Genomic DNA, 18,417 nt, shown 5'->3' with positions numbered 1-18,417 from the left:
TGCCGGCACTTAATAGAACAGCATGCCATTTTGCAATTATATTCCTGACCTGATCCCGAATGAGTTTTGGTGGGATTCTGTGAAGAGGGCGCAAAACTAGAGGGTGGGTCCCAAAATAATGTAAAGGCTTATAAATGAGGTGCCATTTGACGAATCTAAACTTAATTTGGCAAACTGATAATAGATCTAGATATACATGTTTTTGCAAAGTTTGGTAGGATTTTGTCAAGAGGGGGCAGAATTAGAGCGGGGTCCCAAAATATTGTAAAGGCTTATAAATGTGGTGCCATTTGATAAATCTACACAAAGGTTTGCAAAAAGATTATAGATCTAGATACAAATGTTTTTGTAAAGTCTGAATGGATTTTGTCAAGTGGGGGCTAGGTTATATGATGATTGTATGTGCATCATTTGACACTTTTGAAAAAATAAAACATGGGTGGATTTCCAGCAAACTTTTGTAAGGAGCATTGAGAAGGACCTGAAAGCATGGTTTTGCAAATGTTCCCGTGTTTTATTTTTTGACAAGTGTCATAATGTTGGTACAAATAATAGTGCTATACCTTTGGTGACTGAGGTGTAGCCTGTGGCCATGTGCAGTGGCCAGATTGTCCGGGTCATGGAATAAGGTCATGATCCGGACAATCTGGCTACTGGCCATGACCACGAGGGACAAAACATGGGGTTAAAGTGGCCATGTCCACCTGGGACTGGCTTTGTGGTAAAGTTATTCGAAATTGGGATAGATTTGAAAAGTTAGAAAACTGTGCTTGTGGTAATATGATCATAGAGTTCTCTTTTTGAACCACCGGCGGCGTCCCAGTGTAGGAAAAAAAATCCTTTTTTTTAGCACTCTCGGTTCCCGATTTGGAAACCTACGGTGCTAATGGCCTTCATCCCCCATTACAGGAGCTGGAATGGGGGGATAATGGTCCAGAGACCTCATTATCCACCCTTGCTTTGCTTGGGCTGATAACCTGGGCTGCCGAGCTGGTATCCACCGTTCCAGTCCCTGGAATGGAGGATGAACGCCACAATATTCCCATTAGCCTAACACAAAATGCATATGGAAATGTTGGAAAATCTTATTGAGTCTATGTACATTACTGAGAAATATAAAGTAGATTGAGGCTATACTTTTTTTTTTTAGTTCTATTTTTTAACTGGGAAAGATGGTTCCTAAAGGAACATTTCGTTTGTTGTTTATGGATGTATTTATTTTTTGGCAGGAGAGCTAAGAACAAAAGGTGGGGAGGGAAATGAGGGAAGAGGCACCAAACACTAACATGGAGGAGTAGGTGGACAGGGGAAATTGTTGCGCTTTTGTTATTTCTATGGTAGGGGGCAGTGTTTCTCATGCTCTTTGATTACAGCAGTGGTGGTGGCTCTTGGGGAGGAGGGATGGCATTAGATGATGCCATTTCAAAATAAATAGCAGTTTTGCTAAAAGTATGTACTGTGTACTAGATTGTTAATGCATAATGAGTAGGAATTCGTGTTGGAGCTGTGCAATGGAAATTTTGAAGTTGAAAAAGTTCTTAGATCAGTAGAAAATGCAGTTCCGAACTGTCCGCGAATCACAGATCTTATCGTGAAGTGCGGACGGTTTCTCAGACACATCAACATGTCGTGCACCATCATATGGTCATGTGGCACTGTCCGGAGGTCTGCAATGAAGGCAGATGTTTGTAGACGTCTACGGATACCAAACTATTTGAAATAGTTGCAAAAAGTGTATGGAAGTGTTAAAAATGATTCTAAAAGGTGGGAAATGGCAGCGTTGTAAGGTGACACTTTGTAAATTGGACACAAATATTGCTATATAGGGTAAGTATGAAAGTAAGTTGTAGAAAATAACATGCACTGGTAGAAACCCATGAAATTCACTGAACAAACTTTGTTAAAGGGACGTTATGGTTAAGTTGCACTAATAAAAACCTATGAAATTCAGTGAAAAAAACTTTGTTAAAGGGACATTATGGTTAATTTGGGCTGATAAAAAACTATGAAATTCAATGAAAAACCTTTGTTAAAGGGATGTTATGGTTACAATTAAAACCGAAAACCCCCCCAGAAATTCACCAGTTATGGTTAGCTAAGCAACCATAACTCACGCCACCAGCGTGCACTGCTAAGACTAACACACAGGACATCAAAGATGACATCACAAATGTATATGGTGCAGAAATGTATCCCCAGACATATGTGCTGGATTGGACTCAATTATAGGGTCACCTTCCATACCAATGGCTAGTTTGTGTTTAGAATTTGGAATTGTTTCTTTGAATGCCTGGTTTAATTGGAAGATCTTAAAACTATATGGACAATTGGCCTGAAGAATTATCTATGTAAAAGGATTTCAAAGTCCTCATGGACACCAATAGATCAATGGTTGTAACAAAATAACAAAATCTACCTGTAGCGATTAAAAAAAAAGATGTGATGTGATGTGCTGGATAGGGAGTTAATGAAAAATCCAGACTCAAAAGTCAAAAGTATGATGTTTAAGTTAGACTGGACTCTTACGATAGATCAAACACATAGTTATATATTGCATAGTAACTTTTTTCAAAAACTGATAAACCACTGGGCCTAATACCAAGATGCCTGCTGAATTTTCTGGATGCAAGATTCCGAGACCAGTTTTAAAGATTTTGTTTAAACCTATTAAGCACTAACAAGATACTAGCCACTTGTAATAAGAAGAGAGAAATAGAAGGTATTCGTGAACTATGTCCAGAGTTTAAATAATTACAATCACTTAGACATATATTGATTGATTGTTTGGCCCTTCAGGAAGACAGAATGAAATGTTTCAGCCGTTTTGTACATGAAATGGAAAGGCTAAACACAAATGATTTCTGGCATATACTAAACGGTGGGAATTATTTCTTTTAAACTATACAGGTTGTACATTTTTAGAGACACTTCAATTGATACAAATAAAATGAATGTGTTGTGTATGTTATTAATTGAAATTGTCATTTTATTAAGATGAACTTTGATGAATAACCTTTTAACTATGTAATAATAGAATATAGTTTGTGTAATTTCATTGTAGAAGATATATGTGTATGTAGTGGTGTCATTTTTGTGCAAGGTGAATTTATTTGACTAAACACTGTGAATAAAAACAACAAAAAAAACGAAGAAGGGCTGGGACAAGGATGAATATGAGGGATTTAGATGAGGAACAGAGAATGGTAAGAGAAAGCGGAAGACAGATTTGCGCAGGGAAGAGGACAGGCGACTACAACACAGTGCAGAGAGAGTGACTGGGAGCACAAAGGAAGCTGTAGAAAGAGGACTGATACGATGAAAAGAGACAGAATAAAGGAAGAGGCAGAGTGACTGGAAGAAAGAAGAAGACATTGACTGCGACAACGAGAAAGGAATGGGACTGAGATAAGGAAGAGGGACAACCAACAAAAACTTGGATGAGGAAGAGGAACAAGAAAGTGTCTCTGGAATGAGAAAGAAACACCTGGTTGAGGAACAGGAGCTGGAACAATGAAGAAGAAGAATGGCAGGGATGTGGAATGGGGGCTAGGAATGAAAAATTAAGAGACTGGGATGAGGAAGAGGGACTGGGATCAGGGTTGTTGAAGAGTGTAATGAAGATGTGGAGGAGGAGGGGTGACACAGTGATGGGCTTGGATGGGAAATCGAAAGAGTGACTGCAATAACCATGAGGGAGAACAATGAGTAAGCGAGACTGGGACGAGGGAGAAGAAGAAGGATTGGCATGAGGAAAAGTGACTGGGAGAGGGACTGGGGCAAGGAAGCTGGATTTGGTTCAGAAAGAGGGATTGTGACATGAATGAGCAAATGGGTTGATGAATAGGATAAATGAGTTTTGTAATAAAGAGAGATCAAGGAGATGAAGAGGGCCACTATTGAAGTAGAAAGATTGGGGTTACAAAGAGGGACTGTAATGTGGAAAAGGAAAAGGGCTGATAAGGACAAAGTGGAACTCGGTCAAGAAAGATGTGGAAAATGATGACTAGGGAGATGAAATTATATGACAAAAAGATATAGGGGCAGGAAGAGGAAGCAGGACTTGGGTGAGGAAGTGGGTGAGAGGCAGGAATGAGGAAGATCGACTGGGAAAAAGAAGAGGGAATCATAAGAAGGACTGGCACAAACTAATGGGATGAGATGGCAAGACAGATACAAAGAAGAAGAACAATGAACATGGTTTGGGCAAAGTAAGTGTGACTGGGATGTAGAGGAAGAGGGATTGTGATGAGGAAGAGGGTCTTAAATGATGAAGAGAAAGAAGGACTTTGACAGGGAAGTGAAATACAGAGGAGGAAGAGGGGCAACATTGAGGAGGAGATGCTGGGATGAGAAAGTGGGACTGGACTAAGAAACAGGTAAAGTGTAAAAGAAGAGCAAGAGGGATTGTGTATACTAAGAAGGACCTGGAAGAGGGATAGGGAATAGGTAGAGAAAGAAGGACTGGGATGAAGAGCAGGGATTGGAAGGAGGAAGAGTGACAATAGAAAGGAACAACAGGGATAAGAGCAAGGAAAAGAACTGGGATTTGGAAGAGTTAATTGAATTTAGAAAAAGAAGAGAGTCTGGGACTAGGAACAGATACTTGAACAAGGGTATGGGGCATGGGGAAGAGGAAGCGGGTCAGGAATGAGGAGAAGGGACAAGGAAGAGTGCTGGGGCAAGGACGATGATGAGGCACTTAGATGAGGAAGAGAGACTGGGATAGGGAACGGGGAATGAGACAAACAAGAATCATAACAACTGAGACAAGAAAGAGGATCAGAAAAAGTCACAGACACAAGAGGGAAAGGAAATAGGAAAAGGAAGACAGACTGGGGTGAGGAAAAGGGACTGGAATAAAAAAAAAGACCGGGACTAGGAAAACTGTAGCATTCCATGCTCTGCAGACAGCATTCCATACTTAACCTGTTATGGAGTGAGGAATGTAGAGCATGGACTACCAAAGAAAAATATGGAACTACTTTAGTTTTATAAAATTAATCAGGAGTTTCATCGGGAATCTGCAATATGCATTATTAATTATGCACATTTGGAAAGCACATTGATCCATCCCTGTCCCTCTCCATCTTCCCGGTCCCTCTTCATCATCCTCATACCCATCTATCTTCCACACCCCAGCAACTGTACCTCATCTCAATCCCTCTTCCACTTCATTAGCTCAGTCACCCTTCCTCATTCCAGCCCCTCTGCCCCTTGCTCATCGAAGTCCTTATCCTCTTCCTCCCCAATCCCTCTTTCTCTTCCTTATCTAACTCCCTCTTCTTTGTTACCATCCCTCCTTTTCCTTGCCCCATTCCATGTTTATTATTCCAGTCTCTCTTTCTCTTCCATACCCCAATCCCTCTATCCAATGCATTTATCTCTTCCTCACAACAGTGCCTATTACTTGTTTCTCTTCCTCATGTCCAACTTTCTCATCCCCTCTCCCACTAAATTTAAACAGATCAAACCATTTTAATTCATATAGTGTTTATTACAGTCTTGAAGGGATGCAAGCATTATAGTTTGTTTGCAAGAAATAGTAAAAGTTGACTTTTTACTACCCTATTATTACTACTTGCATCCTTACTATGTCAGTAAGATTATGTGTGAACTTGGTGCAATACTTATGTAGGAGGACACTTAATAAGAGCATGTTCCTTATTCACTAAGATAAGGCCCAGGTTTAGGCTTTATGAATCAGCTGTTAGGTATCAGCTGCAAATCTGAAAAAACTCAATGGCCAAATCTTAGTGAATATGGGTCATGTTCTGGGCAGGCCTTAATCAACTTGGAGCATAGTCTTCAGTGTTTGCTTTCTGGTTGCCTTTGCTTGTGTGTTGATTGTGTCATATAGTTAACATTTCCCATCATACTGGTGCAAAATGTAGTTATAGATGATATGTAACATAATAGAGAATAGCAAACTTGTTATTGCCTTAGTTCCACCAAGCAGGTCAGGGGTATACATTTTATTTTTGGTGTTCATATTCCCATAGGAAAAATCTGTAGATTTGTGAAATGACACATATACAAAACACATCTTTAGTAAATAATAATGCAAGTGATGGTAAGTGCAGTATTATTGTGTAAAAATGAAGTGTGGAAGAACACTGAATCTGTAAATATCTAAACACTATTTGACAGGGATTCAAAAAGAATCCATAAATAATGTAGATTTTACCTTTGGTAGTGCATCAACTATCTGACCCAGGATTTCAAAATCAAGCTTATGCCATGTGTTTGCTATTTCATCAGAAATCATTTGGGGTGCATTCTGGAACTTTGATGTAATGATTCAATACCCAAATATTGTTTGATTTCCACTTACATATTGGAATATAACTAATGTACTCGCAGCACCATCTAAGTCATTTTTCTTGTTGTCAGAAGAAACTGTGATCCCTAGAACAGGGGTCTACAATATTTGGCTTTCGCCCTAGAAAACTCATGCAATACATTTTCTTTTTAATTGCTAGAGGGTTTTGATGAAACCGTCGAAAAATATAATGGTTGATGTCCTATTGCATAGTTTTAAATATGGCAGTGATATTTCCTCTATATTTTGTACTTGCATTAATTTCCAGTGGCTGAGCCTCAGTGAAATATTAGCCAAATAAATTGAGTAATCATATGTGTATGTCCTTAAATTGTTAAATAAATAAATGCAGCTATTTTATGATGGCTAGATTGTTAACTATGTTAATTTAGCTATTAAGTGGCATGTAAGTGTGAGACTGTGATTTAAGGATTCAAATTGTCATTCCCGGATATTCCTATTCCAATTTCAACTTTCAATGATGATGTTCAGTTACTGATTCCCCTGCAGAGCAAGAGGTCAACAATCAAGACCTGCTGCGCAGCCACACTTCACAGATCAAGACTGGATGTTTTTACGGATTTGTGTAGGATGGATGCTGAATCCTGTATTTTGGGGGTCAATTCTAGATGATATCTTGCTTTTCTTTCATGTAAAGTTTATATGGAAGCTGTGTGTTCCATTGGAAAGTGCAACACATCATCTGAACAGGCAGCTTTACACATATTTAATCTTCCTCTAGGAGTTTGAATAAATAGTTACAGCATGGACATGTATGTGATTAAAGGTTCCATATATCAGGGCAATAATGGACACATGTGTCAAATGCCTGGGCATTTAATATAGAATTCACACATTACTCAATTGATTGAAGCCCTAACGTTTGGTTCCATATATAGGGCTTTAACAGTCCTAAAAAGAACCTCAGGAATGTGTATAGTCTTCATTGGTTGGTAGAGGAGTCCCAGCCGATCCTGTCAAATACTTTCTCTACATACAAAAATATCAGGGCCAGCTCGGTCACCCAGGAAACAATGAGATTGATTGCCATAAAGGCTTACTATATTAGCATAGATAATCTCTACAGGTGCATTAGCAAATCCCTTGTGATCTACCTTTAATAGAAAAATTGGTTAATAGGGTGATCATTGTTGAGGGTGTTCAACATTTTTGGACAGATTGCTATATTTCGTAATCACCAGGATTCAGGGTCATGCAAGCCAATATTTACCTACATAGACAAAATAAAAAAAATAAAAAAAAAGGTCATTTTCTTTACAGCTTCCCAAGAATACTATGCTACTTGGAAATCTTCACTGGTGGGTAACCCATTAAAGATATCCCTTATCTCCTCTTCTGAGAATGTGATCCATGGGGAGGCACTGTCAATCTTAGATAGGTGAGGAACATTAAAGTCTTTGAAATAGTCTGACATTCGGACAATGGGAACATTGTTCACTTTACAGTATAATTCTCTCTGAATCATAAGATACTAATTGACTGTAATGCTATGATCTCAAGGTCTTCTTTAGATCATACTAAGATATCAAACATTAAAAGTGATCTCATTTACTGAGTTTACCCCATGAGAGTCTATCCTTTGTGACATCAACATACAGCCAGAAGAATAAATACAAACCCTACAAATAACAGCTAGCAATCTTACTTACTATTTCACTTTCCATAACAGTATAAAATACTCTAGAAATTGAGTCATTATTTTGCCAATATCATAGTTTAATTTTCTATTAGTATCCCAGAAATCTATAATCCCTGCTTTTACAATGTATTTCCTGATTTATGTGACTAGTACCACCTGTGTTTCATCTCCATGGTTATGCTTATTTTATTGCATTGTTTAATGTGTGGAACTAGCCCAAGAGCAGTGGAGCACTGCACAGGGTGTGAGTAGCCAGTGTTTGGGCTTGCACCTTTAAACAGTAATGCAGTACTGTGAGTTATGGTATTTCATCAATCTGTGTGTCTGTTGGGAATATTCCTTGGTCAGTTTTTGTTTACAAAAGACATGTTTTTGAGAGATTCACGAAATTGGAGAATTGGATGGGCCGGGCTCGAGTTCCAGAGGGTTGGTGCATGACTAGAGAAGGATTGTTTGTGGTCCTCTCATTGCAGATGAGTTGTGATTCAAGCCGGTTGGCCGATTTGCTGAGCGAGGAGCATGTGCCACCTGATCGGTGGAGCTTGGCTGCCAGGTATGCTGGTGTGCTACCCGTTGGGATTTTTAGATGGTACATGCTGTCTTCAACATTATACAGGCCTGGAGAGGAATCCAATATAGTTTGCTTAAGATGGGGTTGATTTGGTCAAATGTCTGTGCACCAATAATAAGACACGGTACAGCATGATGGACTGCTTAGGGAAGCCAAGTGACCAGCACGGAGCTCCAACGATGTGTAAGTGCCTGCGCTATTGCCAGGAAGTCGAGAGACGGGATGAAGGGTTTGATTTTCCGAACGGTGGAGGTCTGGTGATGCAGACAGGGGATTAAGTTGGAGGTAGGCAGTCAACATCCAGGATTGAATGATGGTTAGGGAATCACGGAGACAAGTGATGTCCTATGGGCTTTTTACTCTCATGCACAACTGAGTGTCGTCAGATTTCTATTGGACTGGTCATTAGATACAACTGACTGATGCTACCCTTATTGGGTGTAATTTTGTCAGTCTCCATTAATGTACCTTTAATGTAGGGAATAAGACAACCTATAATCATGGTGTTTAGAAGCAGTGGAAATCTGACATAAAAATCAATTGAAAAACTGGTATAAATAAGTAGTCATGTTTTGATTATTATTAATGCTATTATTTCAACTAATAATAGAAACTCAACAGAAAGAGCTGTGGCATGCCTACTAGCTTAGGATATGTTGTGTTATCCTTACTAATAACTGCACTGTGGAATTTGTCCCACAGTAATTAGAAATGCTCACATTTTCATTCTAATTAATTTCTTATGATTATCTTTTGAAGTTTCAAGCTCTTAGTAAACATGTGTGAGGTTAGGTTGTTCAAGAATCAACCATTATGTTTTATATCAGAAGAAACCATTCCACCTCAGGTGTATTCCCTTCATCAACAGTCGTGTCTTGCATGAAACAGGCACTCTATCACATCCTCTAAGGCACCAATGATCTTGCATGATAATTATGTACATTTGTTCTAATGCAAGATGAAGTATCACATGACCAGTAATACCATGGTTTCTTTTTCAGTTAAAGGTATTGACTAATGTTGGAAAGGGGCAAAAGATGATAAATACTTAAGCTTGGAAACAAAAAGGTGGCTAAGAATTTCCATGAAGACTGACATCTGCTTTGAGAGATGAAACCAACTGTTATGTGCTACTGTCAAAGAATAGACTTCGATCATGCTATACTGATTGTATAATTGTGTAGACCCTCATGCCCCCTGTACGACTCTCAACAAGAAGACAAAGAAACAATAGATGTACCTTAATGTTAGCCCCATCACTGCAATCATCGATGTATCGCAGGTGTGAAAAGCGATTTTCTCTTACACAACCATGCAGACCATACCCAATTGATGATTTGGACGACATGGAATTGACATCAATCAATCAAGTCGACTGACTGGGGAATCAGAAAGCAATGATGTCATCACGGACATCACGACATAGCCGTGCTTATACATAAAGTACATATTCATGCATTCATGAAGCTACACAGACTTGCACTAATTTATTGAATATAGGCGTAAAGCTTATGTTTATGGCCCACTTAGGCAGAGGACCAACACGCATACATATTTCTATATTCATATCTTTTGCCAAAGCTGAAAAGGCAAGATGCACAAATGTGTATATTTAGCTTGCACATGCTTAACTGCTACTAACATGGACAAGCCTAAGGAATCCATCGAAGTTATAGGGCTCTGAAACAAACAAGAAAGGAGAGACAGATTCTGACTGCACAGATACGCTGACATGATCGCCACAGTGTTAGGCAGAAACCTGTGCAGTTCCCTCTGGGACCACTGCACAATATTTAGGACTACAGGTGTTTGGCAGTAAACCCCCTTGGTAGCAGTCTGTACCACATAGATTCACTTGGTAGCTGTGGCTGAGCAGTCAGACTTCCCTCAGAAGAGTTCGGCAGTATACAGAGTATTCACAATAGGTCAAGAGAACACTGTAGAACAAGTAAACGCTGACCAGGGCTTGGTGTAAAAGAGATATAATTATTTATTTAAAACCACATCTAGAAAAACACACAGGCACTAATACTAAGCAATTCAAAATCACGGTCACTAAAAGATATACACTCCCTTAAAAGAATATTAGACAAGTCTTAAGTAAATCCCCACTTATTTTGAGACAGCGGTGAGCGCTTAACGTAGATGGCACTCTAATAGTTCGTTTTAAAAAGGGAGAGAAGAGCAGAGAACAAGTTGAAAAAGATCCCAACACTTTTATCAGAACATAACAAGAGGGAAAGGCAAAGTAAAACCGTGAAGTTAGAGTTCAAGAGGCCGGATCCACTTTCAGAGGATCCAAACGAAATGTGTCCAAGGTCACACGGTTGCAGTGCACAAGAGTCTTGTAAAGGTTCAAAAAGGAGTTGGACCAAAGAAAGGGACCAGTTAGAGGGTCAAGGCGGCCAGCCCAGTCCAGAAGGTTAAGGGGTTATTATTACCTTGTAGCAATCTTTAGAAAGGGAGGCCTGGCGGACACGGTACCTTAAAGTGGTGAGAACGCTCCAGCGGGGGCAGTTGTTCCTGGCAGCGGGTGCAAGTCAGTGCTTCGTCCGGGGGAAGAGGGGATCTCGTCGTGGAGGAAGACAGGAGTCTGTTGCACTGCCAGTGAAGAAACCAGCCGCAGAGTTTCTCAGGTACAAGGAGCAGTCCGGTGATTCGCGGTTCAGTGGTGAGTGGCTATCCGGTCACCGGGGTGCTTGGCACAGGCAGTTTGACCACAAACTGGGCTGGAGTGCGAAGAAAGGAAGGTAAACTGGTTGTGCCCACCAGTCAGGGGAAGAAGCCTCTCCAGCCGGGAGATCTTCTCTGTCGTTGGGAAGTGGTGAGTCGGTTCTGCAGGGCTCCACCGGTGGTGTCATCGTGGTAGGTTGGCTCAGCTTCTCCCTCGTCAGATTTTCAGGTCCTGTGGCGACTTCTGAAGTTCCAGTCCCCAAAGTCCTGCTTTTATGCAGAAAACTCAAACATGCTAAGTGGTGAGCCGGCCGGCTCACCACTTGGGCCAATCACACAAGAGTGCGACTTAAGTTACCAAGGTAACTCAGTCCAGGGTGCCTAAACCCCCTCCCACACCTCCTGTGGTACCCAGACAGAGTGGCACCACTTTTGGAGGCTTCTGTGGAGAAGCCCGCCAAAAAGTGGAACAAAGGGCTCGACTTGGGTTAGAGTCACAGAAGAGAACACAAATGCCATTTTAGAATCGAGTCTTGGCAAGAAATACCAACCGGCAAATTAATATTAATAAAATAAACCAGCGGTATGTTCGAGGCTATTTGAATTAAATAATTAAAGTTGGTAGCCTTGAACAATGGGAAAATCCATTAGGAAAATATTCGCGGTCGAATATAAAAAGTGGTTTCCACTGCCACCAGCCAAAACTCGATCAGGGGGGACAGAGACATGCCCCCTCGACTAACAGACCCTGGGGCAATCGAATCGCCCCGACCAGTACGTCCACAATATGATGGTTTGTACTGGTTTCTGTTAATAATTTGGGACTAGTAAAGCCAATTTTGACTTTACATGCCCTGGGAGACAGTAGTCAGTTTATGGAGTCTATGGTGGGGTGTCACTATGACACCCCTGTGTTACTGCACAGAGGGTGCTGTGTAACACACATAGGAAAAACACATGAGACCCTATGGAGTAAAGGACCCCATAGCCCATAAAACACATTGGCCCTCATTACGACCCTGGCGGAAATCGAAAAACGATGGCGGAAATGCAATACCGCCATCGAATAGCGCTCGGTGCGATCATGACCCGTCACCGCAAAGTACAATGCCATCAGCGCCACCGTAGTGACCGCCAACGCTAACTGCACCAAGTATGCGCACGCGCGCCATGCCAAACCGCAAATACCACCATGGCGCAACGGTACGCGAATTCTGACCCTAGCGGACATGCACCTAACGCCATCAAGCACGGCGGAAAGTACCATTCCGCCATGGTGAGAAGTACGGCATCGCGAACCAACCGTAAACGGCCCTACTGAGTGCCTGTACACCACTCCCTGGCCACATTGCACAACTCCTCGTAGGTGCAATGAAGTCACACAATGCAACCAGTGAAATGTACAAGTCACCCATGCCTGCCAACGAACAAATGAACCTCAAGAGGGGCCAATGGGAGCTGCAGGGCACAGATGGCACGAATACAGAAGCTACACAAATGGACATGACCTCAGTCTCCCTCCAAGAAACGCACGCAAACACAGGCACCTGTGACCAGCCATATTCTGATAATCACATCATTCCACCAATCCACCTGGCTGACCGGCATCTGTTACACAAAAGCCAATCCCCCGCCCCTGAGCATGACACCATTAAAACAGTCATATTGGCAGCCCTAATCCCTGACCTCACTGGGCTCCGTAGGCAAACGCGCCCAGCACAGTACCACGCAACTATACTCCGAAGCTGGAACCCAATGCAGATCTCCTCACAATACATCGCTCCCCAAATAGGAATATGCCACATCACTTGCAAAGAAGAACGCTACACGGTTTATATCAGAATAGAAATTTAATGCACAACAAATTCACCAAGCCCATACAGCCATTAGGCCATGAACCCCAAAATATAATTCACCATTGTGGGCTGCATCCGCAATAAATGACCAGCTACTTCTTGTGTGACGCCCTGTTCCCTCATGGTACACAGGGCCTACATTCTCGTACCAAAAGGCAACATGGAAGCGCCTCGTACCGCAGGGCCGTCCCATTAGGGAGGCACTAGTCCAGCTGAAAGGCCGAAATGTTGCTCCTAGCCACTAGTACTGCGTAAGGGCATGTGGCCCATTGGCGATTGTCCCATAAGATCGTAATGCTGCTCCACTGATTTACACGAAGCAGCAGGTGTCGGGAGTAAAATCCATCTGCAGGAGTGGCATACAGATGGCAGTGGCAAAAGGGGAGGAGATACCTGTCACCCAAATGAAATGAAAAAGAATAGTATGGGCATCAGAACTGCATTTGAATTACTCACTTCAATGATCACACAAAATCCACAGCCATATGCATGCTAGCCCACTCCAAGGGATCATCACCACCCAAAAACCACTTGCGAATCATAACTATCTATACTGAGGTGAAAACACTATTACAAACGAGGGTTTCTGTGCATGCGTCTGTTAAAACAGAATCCATCAGATGGGATTAGTAACGTGCATAGACACAAGTGTCTGAAGGCGCGTCGAGACAGGGAGGGTTCAACAAGGCCAGATAGACGATGGTCCCACTATGGCAGCCCTGCATCACATAGCGCAGGGGAGGTGGATATATTCCAAGAAGCCCCGTACATGGCAAACTCTGTATTAAATCATCTGTCCATGCATCCATACATCATTCCCTCATCCCGTAATGAAAACGCCTGATTTCATACTCACATAACATGTGAAATTTCCATTGAGTCTGTGCGTTATGCAGCCTGCTAAATCCACTGTGCTCCAGGCCGGAATTCCAGTGTTGTGAAGTAACATGTATTTGGGAACGTCCGGCCTCATCGCCCACTTCGCTATTGCGCATCCCATACTATTCATATCAATCATTGCATTCTCGCCATGGCCCCTGTCCCAAGGACATTGAACAATAGAAAGTTATGTTTGCAGTCAGACCTGTGGGCATCTCCTCGCCGCTAGCTGAAAACCGAAAGCGCTGTCCTTCGAATTCCTCATTTGCAACATCACGTCGAAAAGGCATCTGTGGCCGCTTGAAATCACGAATTAATCCATCTAGTGCGGCTGTGTGTGAAAATGGCAACTGCCTTCACTCACAAATGGAACGCCCCGCCCGTCGGTGAACCTCGGTACAGTGTTGCATGAGGGTCCACCGTGACTCGAGTACTACGTTCCACTGACCCTTCACAAGTCTGTTCGCGACTGCAAAGATAGTATGTGAAACAATGGGACCATAGCAGAATGAACATATCAACCAATATTACACTGCCATCGGGAACAAATACATGATTGCAATAGCAAGATGCCATTCGTCGAATTGCAGCGTTGTGTGCGGGACGTGCTCGCCCAAAGGGGATTGCAGCTTGCACAGGTGGAATGAATCACCACAGGTGGAGGCTATACAGCCTGAAAACACATAAATTGCACACCCAACCCCCTCCCACAACCACACCCACTCCGAAATGCTACCGGCAGGACTAGCGATGTTGGCCCTGGGGGACCTGATAGCACTGCAAGTACTCCAACTTCAAGAAGAAGACGAACGCCAACTACTACAACAACCGGCCGCACGGAGGAGACGCAGGAGGAGGAGGAGGGCAAGGCAGGGCCAGCAAGGGCCGCCAGCACAGCCACTACCACCACGCAGGCAGCCCGCAATCCCACGCCTCCGAGCACATCCGTTCGACCTCACTGATGAGCAGATCCACACCCTCTACCGTTTGGACCGGGACACCATAACCGCCATTGTGGACATGACACAGGCTGACCTTGTCAGCATGATAGATAGCCCAACCGCCATCCCACCCCTACTGAAGGTGGTGTCTGTACTACACTTCCTGGCCACAGGCACCTACCAGCACGCAGTCGGACAGTTGCATGGCATTTCACAGCCACTGTTCTCACGGACACTATTGCAAGTGCTCGATGCCCTCCTGAAGCACGCAGACGACTACATCTCTCTACCACGCTCGGAGCAGGAGATTACGAACACAAAAGTGGGATTCCATGCACTTGGCGGCATACCGGGTTGCATTGGTGCCATCGACTGCACCCATGTGGAATTGGTCGTCCCACATGCCATGGAGGCCCAGTACCGCAACCGGAAACAATTTCATTCTCTGAATGTACAAATGGTGTGTGACTCCAACAGGATCATTACACATTGTTGTGCCCGATTCCCTGGATCAACCCATGATTCTATGGTCTTGAGGAACTCTACAATACCACGCTACATGGAGCGACACGCAGGGAACAGATCCTGGCTACTCAGTGAGTCTCATTTCAAGCATGATGATGTGGGGTATGTGATGCGGCAATGACCTGGCAGGAAGGGGGGGGGGTGCGTAGGTAGCAATGGCATTCCTCAAACATCCTTTATTGTCCACATACAGGTGATGCCGGGTATCCACTGAAGAGATGGCTCCTTACACCACTCCGGAACCCACGGGACCAGCATGAGGAGGACTACAACCATGCCCACTCACGTACCCGTGTAGTCATAGAACAGGCATTCGGCCTACTGAAGGGTCGTTTCCGCTGCCTCAGCAGGTCTGGCGGGGCACTCCTGTACCGCCATGAGAAGGTTGCAAAGATGGTCATGGCATGTGTCATGCTACACAACATGTGCGTACGTAGAAATGTGCCCATGCCCCCTGACGCAGAACTGCAAGCACCTGAAGATGGTCATGATGAGGGTGGGGATGTGGCAGCACCTCAAGGAGTCCCCGAGGCACAGGAGGGCCGTGACATTCGTCAGCATATCATAGATGCATGCTTCTAGCACCCACGCCTGGTGGCTGATACATGGACACGGGACTTGTGGCACTGTGTGTGTCTGGAACATGCACAATATGGACTGTACGCCTATAATGGCCTCGTACACAAAGATCAATGTCCACACATCTCATTGGATGATCGTGCATTGTTTATGGCATATGTGAAATCATGTTACACACCCCATCAACCCGCCACCCAAGTGAGCACAACACACCCCCTCCACCCTCCTACCTCCCCCCCGAACACCAGTGTTCAAAGATGCTCATTGTCAGTGAGCAGTCGCTATTGCAAGCCCCCTCTCCGGGTATCAGGGGCACCCCTGCATGTGGAGCGCAGGTTCCTCCCAGATCTACGTTGGGGGCTGCCCTGGACAGAACTTGCAACGGATGATGTCTCTGCCTGCTCACGTCCATGCATGTCCCTGAGGGTTTGCGAGAGCTCAGTGAGCACACGGCGCACAGCGGCAAGTTCGGCACATACGTCTTTGGACGTCGCATGCAGTTCCCCCCTCAGGCTCTCAGTGCTTCTCTCCATTTGTACTCTCAGGCTCTCGGTGCTTCTCTCCATTTCTACTCTCAGGCTCTCGGTGCTACTCTCCATTTGTGCCCTTAGTGTCTCTGTACTTCTCTCCATTTCTGCCCTAAGTGTCTCAGTTGATGTTTCTATGTCTGCCTTAGTGCCCCCACATTCATCGGCATGGTCCTTGAGGAGCGTGGCCAGTTGCTGCTGTTGCACGATTACCTGGTCGAGGGACTGTTGCCTCTGCTGGGCCATGGCCACTTGCGGTGGTGTCACAGAGGGGCTGGTCACCTCATGTTGCCTTGCCACAGGGCTTGTGGGGGATGGCCAGTCGTCGTCTTGTGGGTGCCCCTGCGTGGTATCCTCATGGTGTACGGGATGGAACAGACAGGGGGATTGAGACAGGTCATGGATGGATCTGACTTCGACATCCCCGTTTTCTGTGTCGGAGCATGCTGCCATTAATGCAGTGTCACCTATGGTGCTGCTGCCACCAGAAGCAGTGCCTACTGTGGCATCCATTGGGGGGACCTGTGGTGGTGCTGTTGTGGGCATGCTGGCTGCTGGGGTGCCTGTTGAAGTTCCCTCCTGTGTGCTGCCACTTGATTTGTGCTGCTGCCGTGTCTTGATGCGTGCAGCTGAGGTGGAGGGTGTTTGGCCGTCGGTCTTGGCCCTCTTTGCAGGTGTGCTGGTAGGGGTGTCCTGGAGCTCGTCGTTTGAATCGGACCCTGTGGTGGAGTAAAGGAGGGCGAGCGTTATTTATGGGTCTGTGGAAATTGGAATGGCAAAGTATCACATGCATTGGGGTGGTACCTGAGGGTGATTTGGGTTGGGGCCTTGGAGGTGGTTTCTTTTTTGTGTGGAGTGAGGGTGCAGTTGTTTTGCAGCCTGCAGTTAGGGTGTGCCTGCTGCACGTGTAGAGGGTGTTTTTAGGATTTTTAATTATTTATGTATTTAATGTGAGTTTTAACGTGTGCTATCGGGCCTATGTATGTGGTCGTTCTCCTGGACATGTGTTACTGTTGCACTATGTGGACACGTGGTACTTCACATGGTTGGACATTGTGGTTTTAGCATTGTTTTATTTGGGGCACCTACCTGATTCTTCGGATGTCTGCACTCCTTTCTCCATCCCTCCGACTCCCTCTATACTCTCCATTCCAATGGTGGAGGCACAGATTTCTTCCCAGGGGGTCAACTTGATGGGTGATTCCGATCCTCCCCCGGTGGCTGTGGCAATGTTGCGGTTGGCAGAAAGTATGCTACGGACGCGGATCCGCAGGTCGTCCCATCGCTTTCTGCATTGCTGTGGGTTGCGGGGTGCGGTCCCCACCGCACTTACCCGCTGTGCCACCAGGGCCCATATGGCCTTCTTGTTCGCAAGTGCCGTCCTGGTCATTTGCGTGGAGAAGACGACGGCAGCATTCTCCTGGAGGGTCTCTGTGAGCACGGTGAGTTCCTCACGGGAGAAGTGGACCTGCCGCTTGCGGTGGCACGCTTTCTTCGCTACTTTTCCCATTTTTCTTGGTTTCACTAGGGTGGATGTCGGGTTGGGATGTGTCTCAGGGTAGTATTTTTAATGGTTGTGTGGAAATAGTGTTTTTATAGGTGTACGGCGTGATGTTTCCTGTTCCGGGACCATGTTTTTACTTCCGTTTCCGTATATTTCCGGTCACCGTACTTTACGATTGCCGCTCATTGCGGTGACCGCTAAGATGGGTGGCGGAATTGCACCTAGGGCGCCGTACGGCGGCGGTGTGGGCCGTTTTGGGGTCATTTCCGCCATCGCGGACTTTGCACTTCCGCCATGGCGTGGTGCTCGTGCCCGATGGGTCGGAATGAGCCGCACTTTGCTCCGTCGTGCAATGGCGGAAACACTATTTATGCTATGGCGGT

The sequence above is a fragment of the Ambystoma mexicanum genome, chromosome 3p (genome assembly GCF_040938575.1).
Source record: "Ambystoma mexicanum isolate Mex_15411 chromosome 3p, UKY_AmexF1_1, whole genome shotgun sequence".
Lineage (NCBI taxonomy): Eukaryota > Metazoa > Chordata > Amphibia > Caudata > Ambystomatidae > Ambystoma > Ambystoma mexicanum.
The sequence above is the reverse complement of the archived record's forward strand: the minus strand, read 5'-3'. Positions refer to the sequence as shown.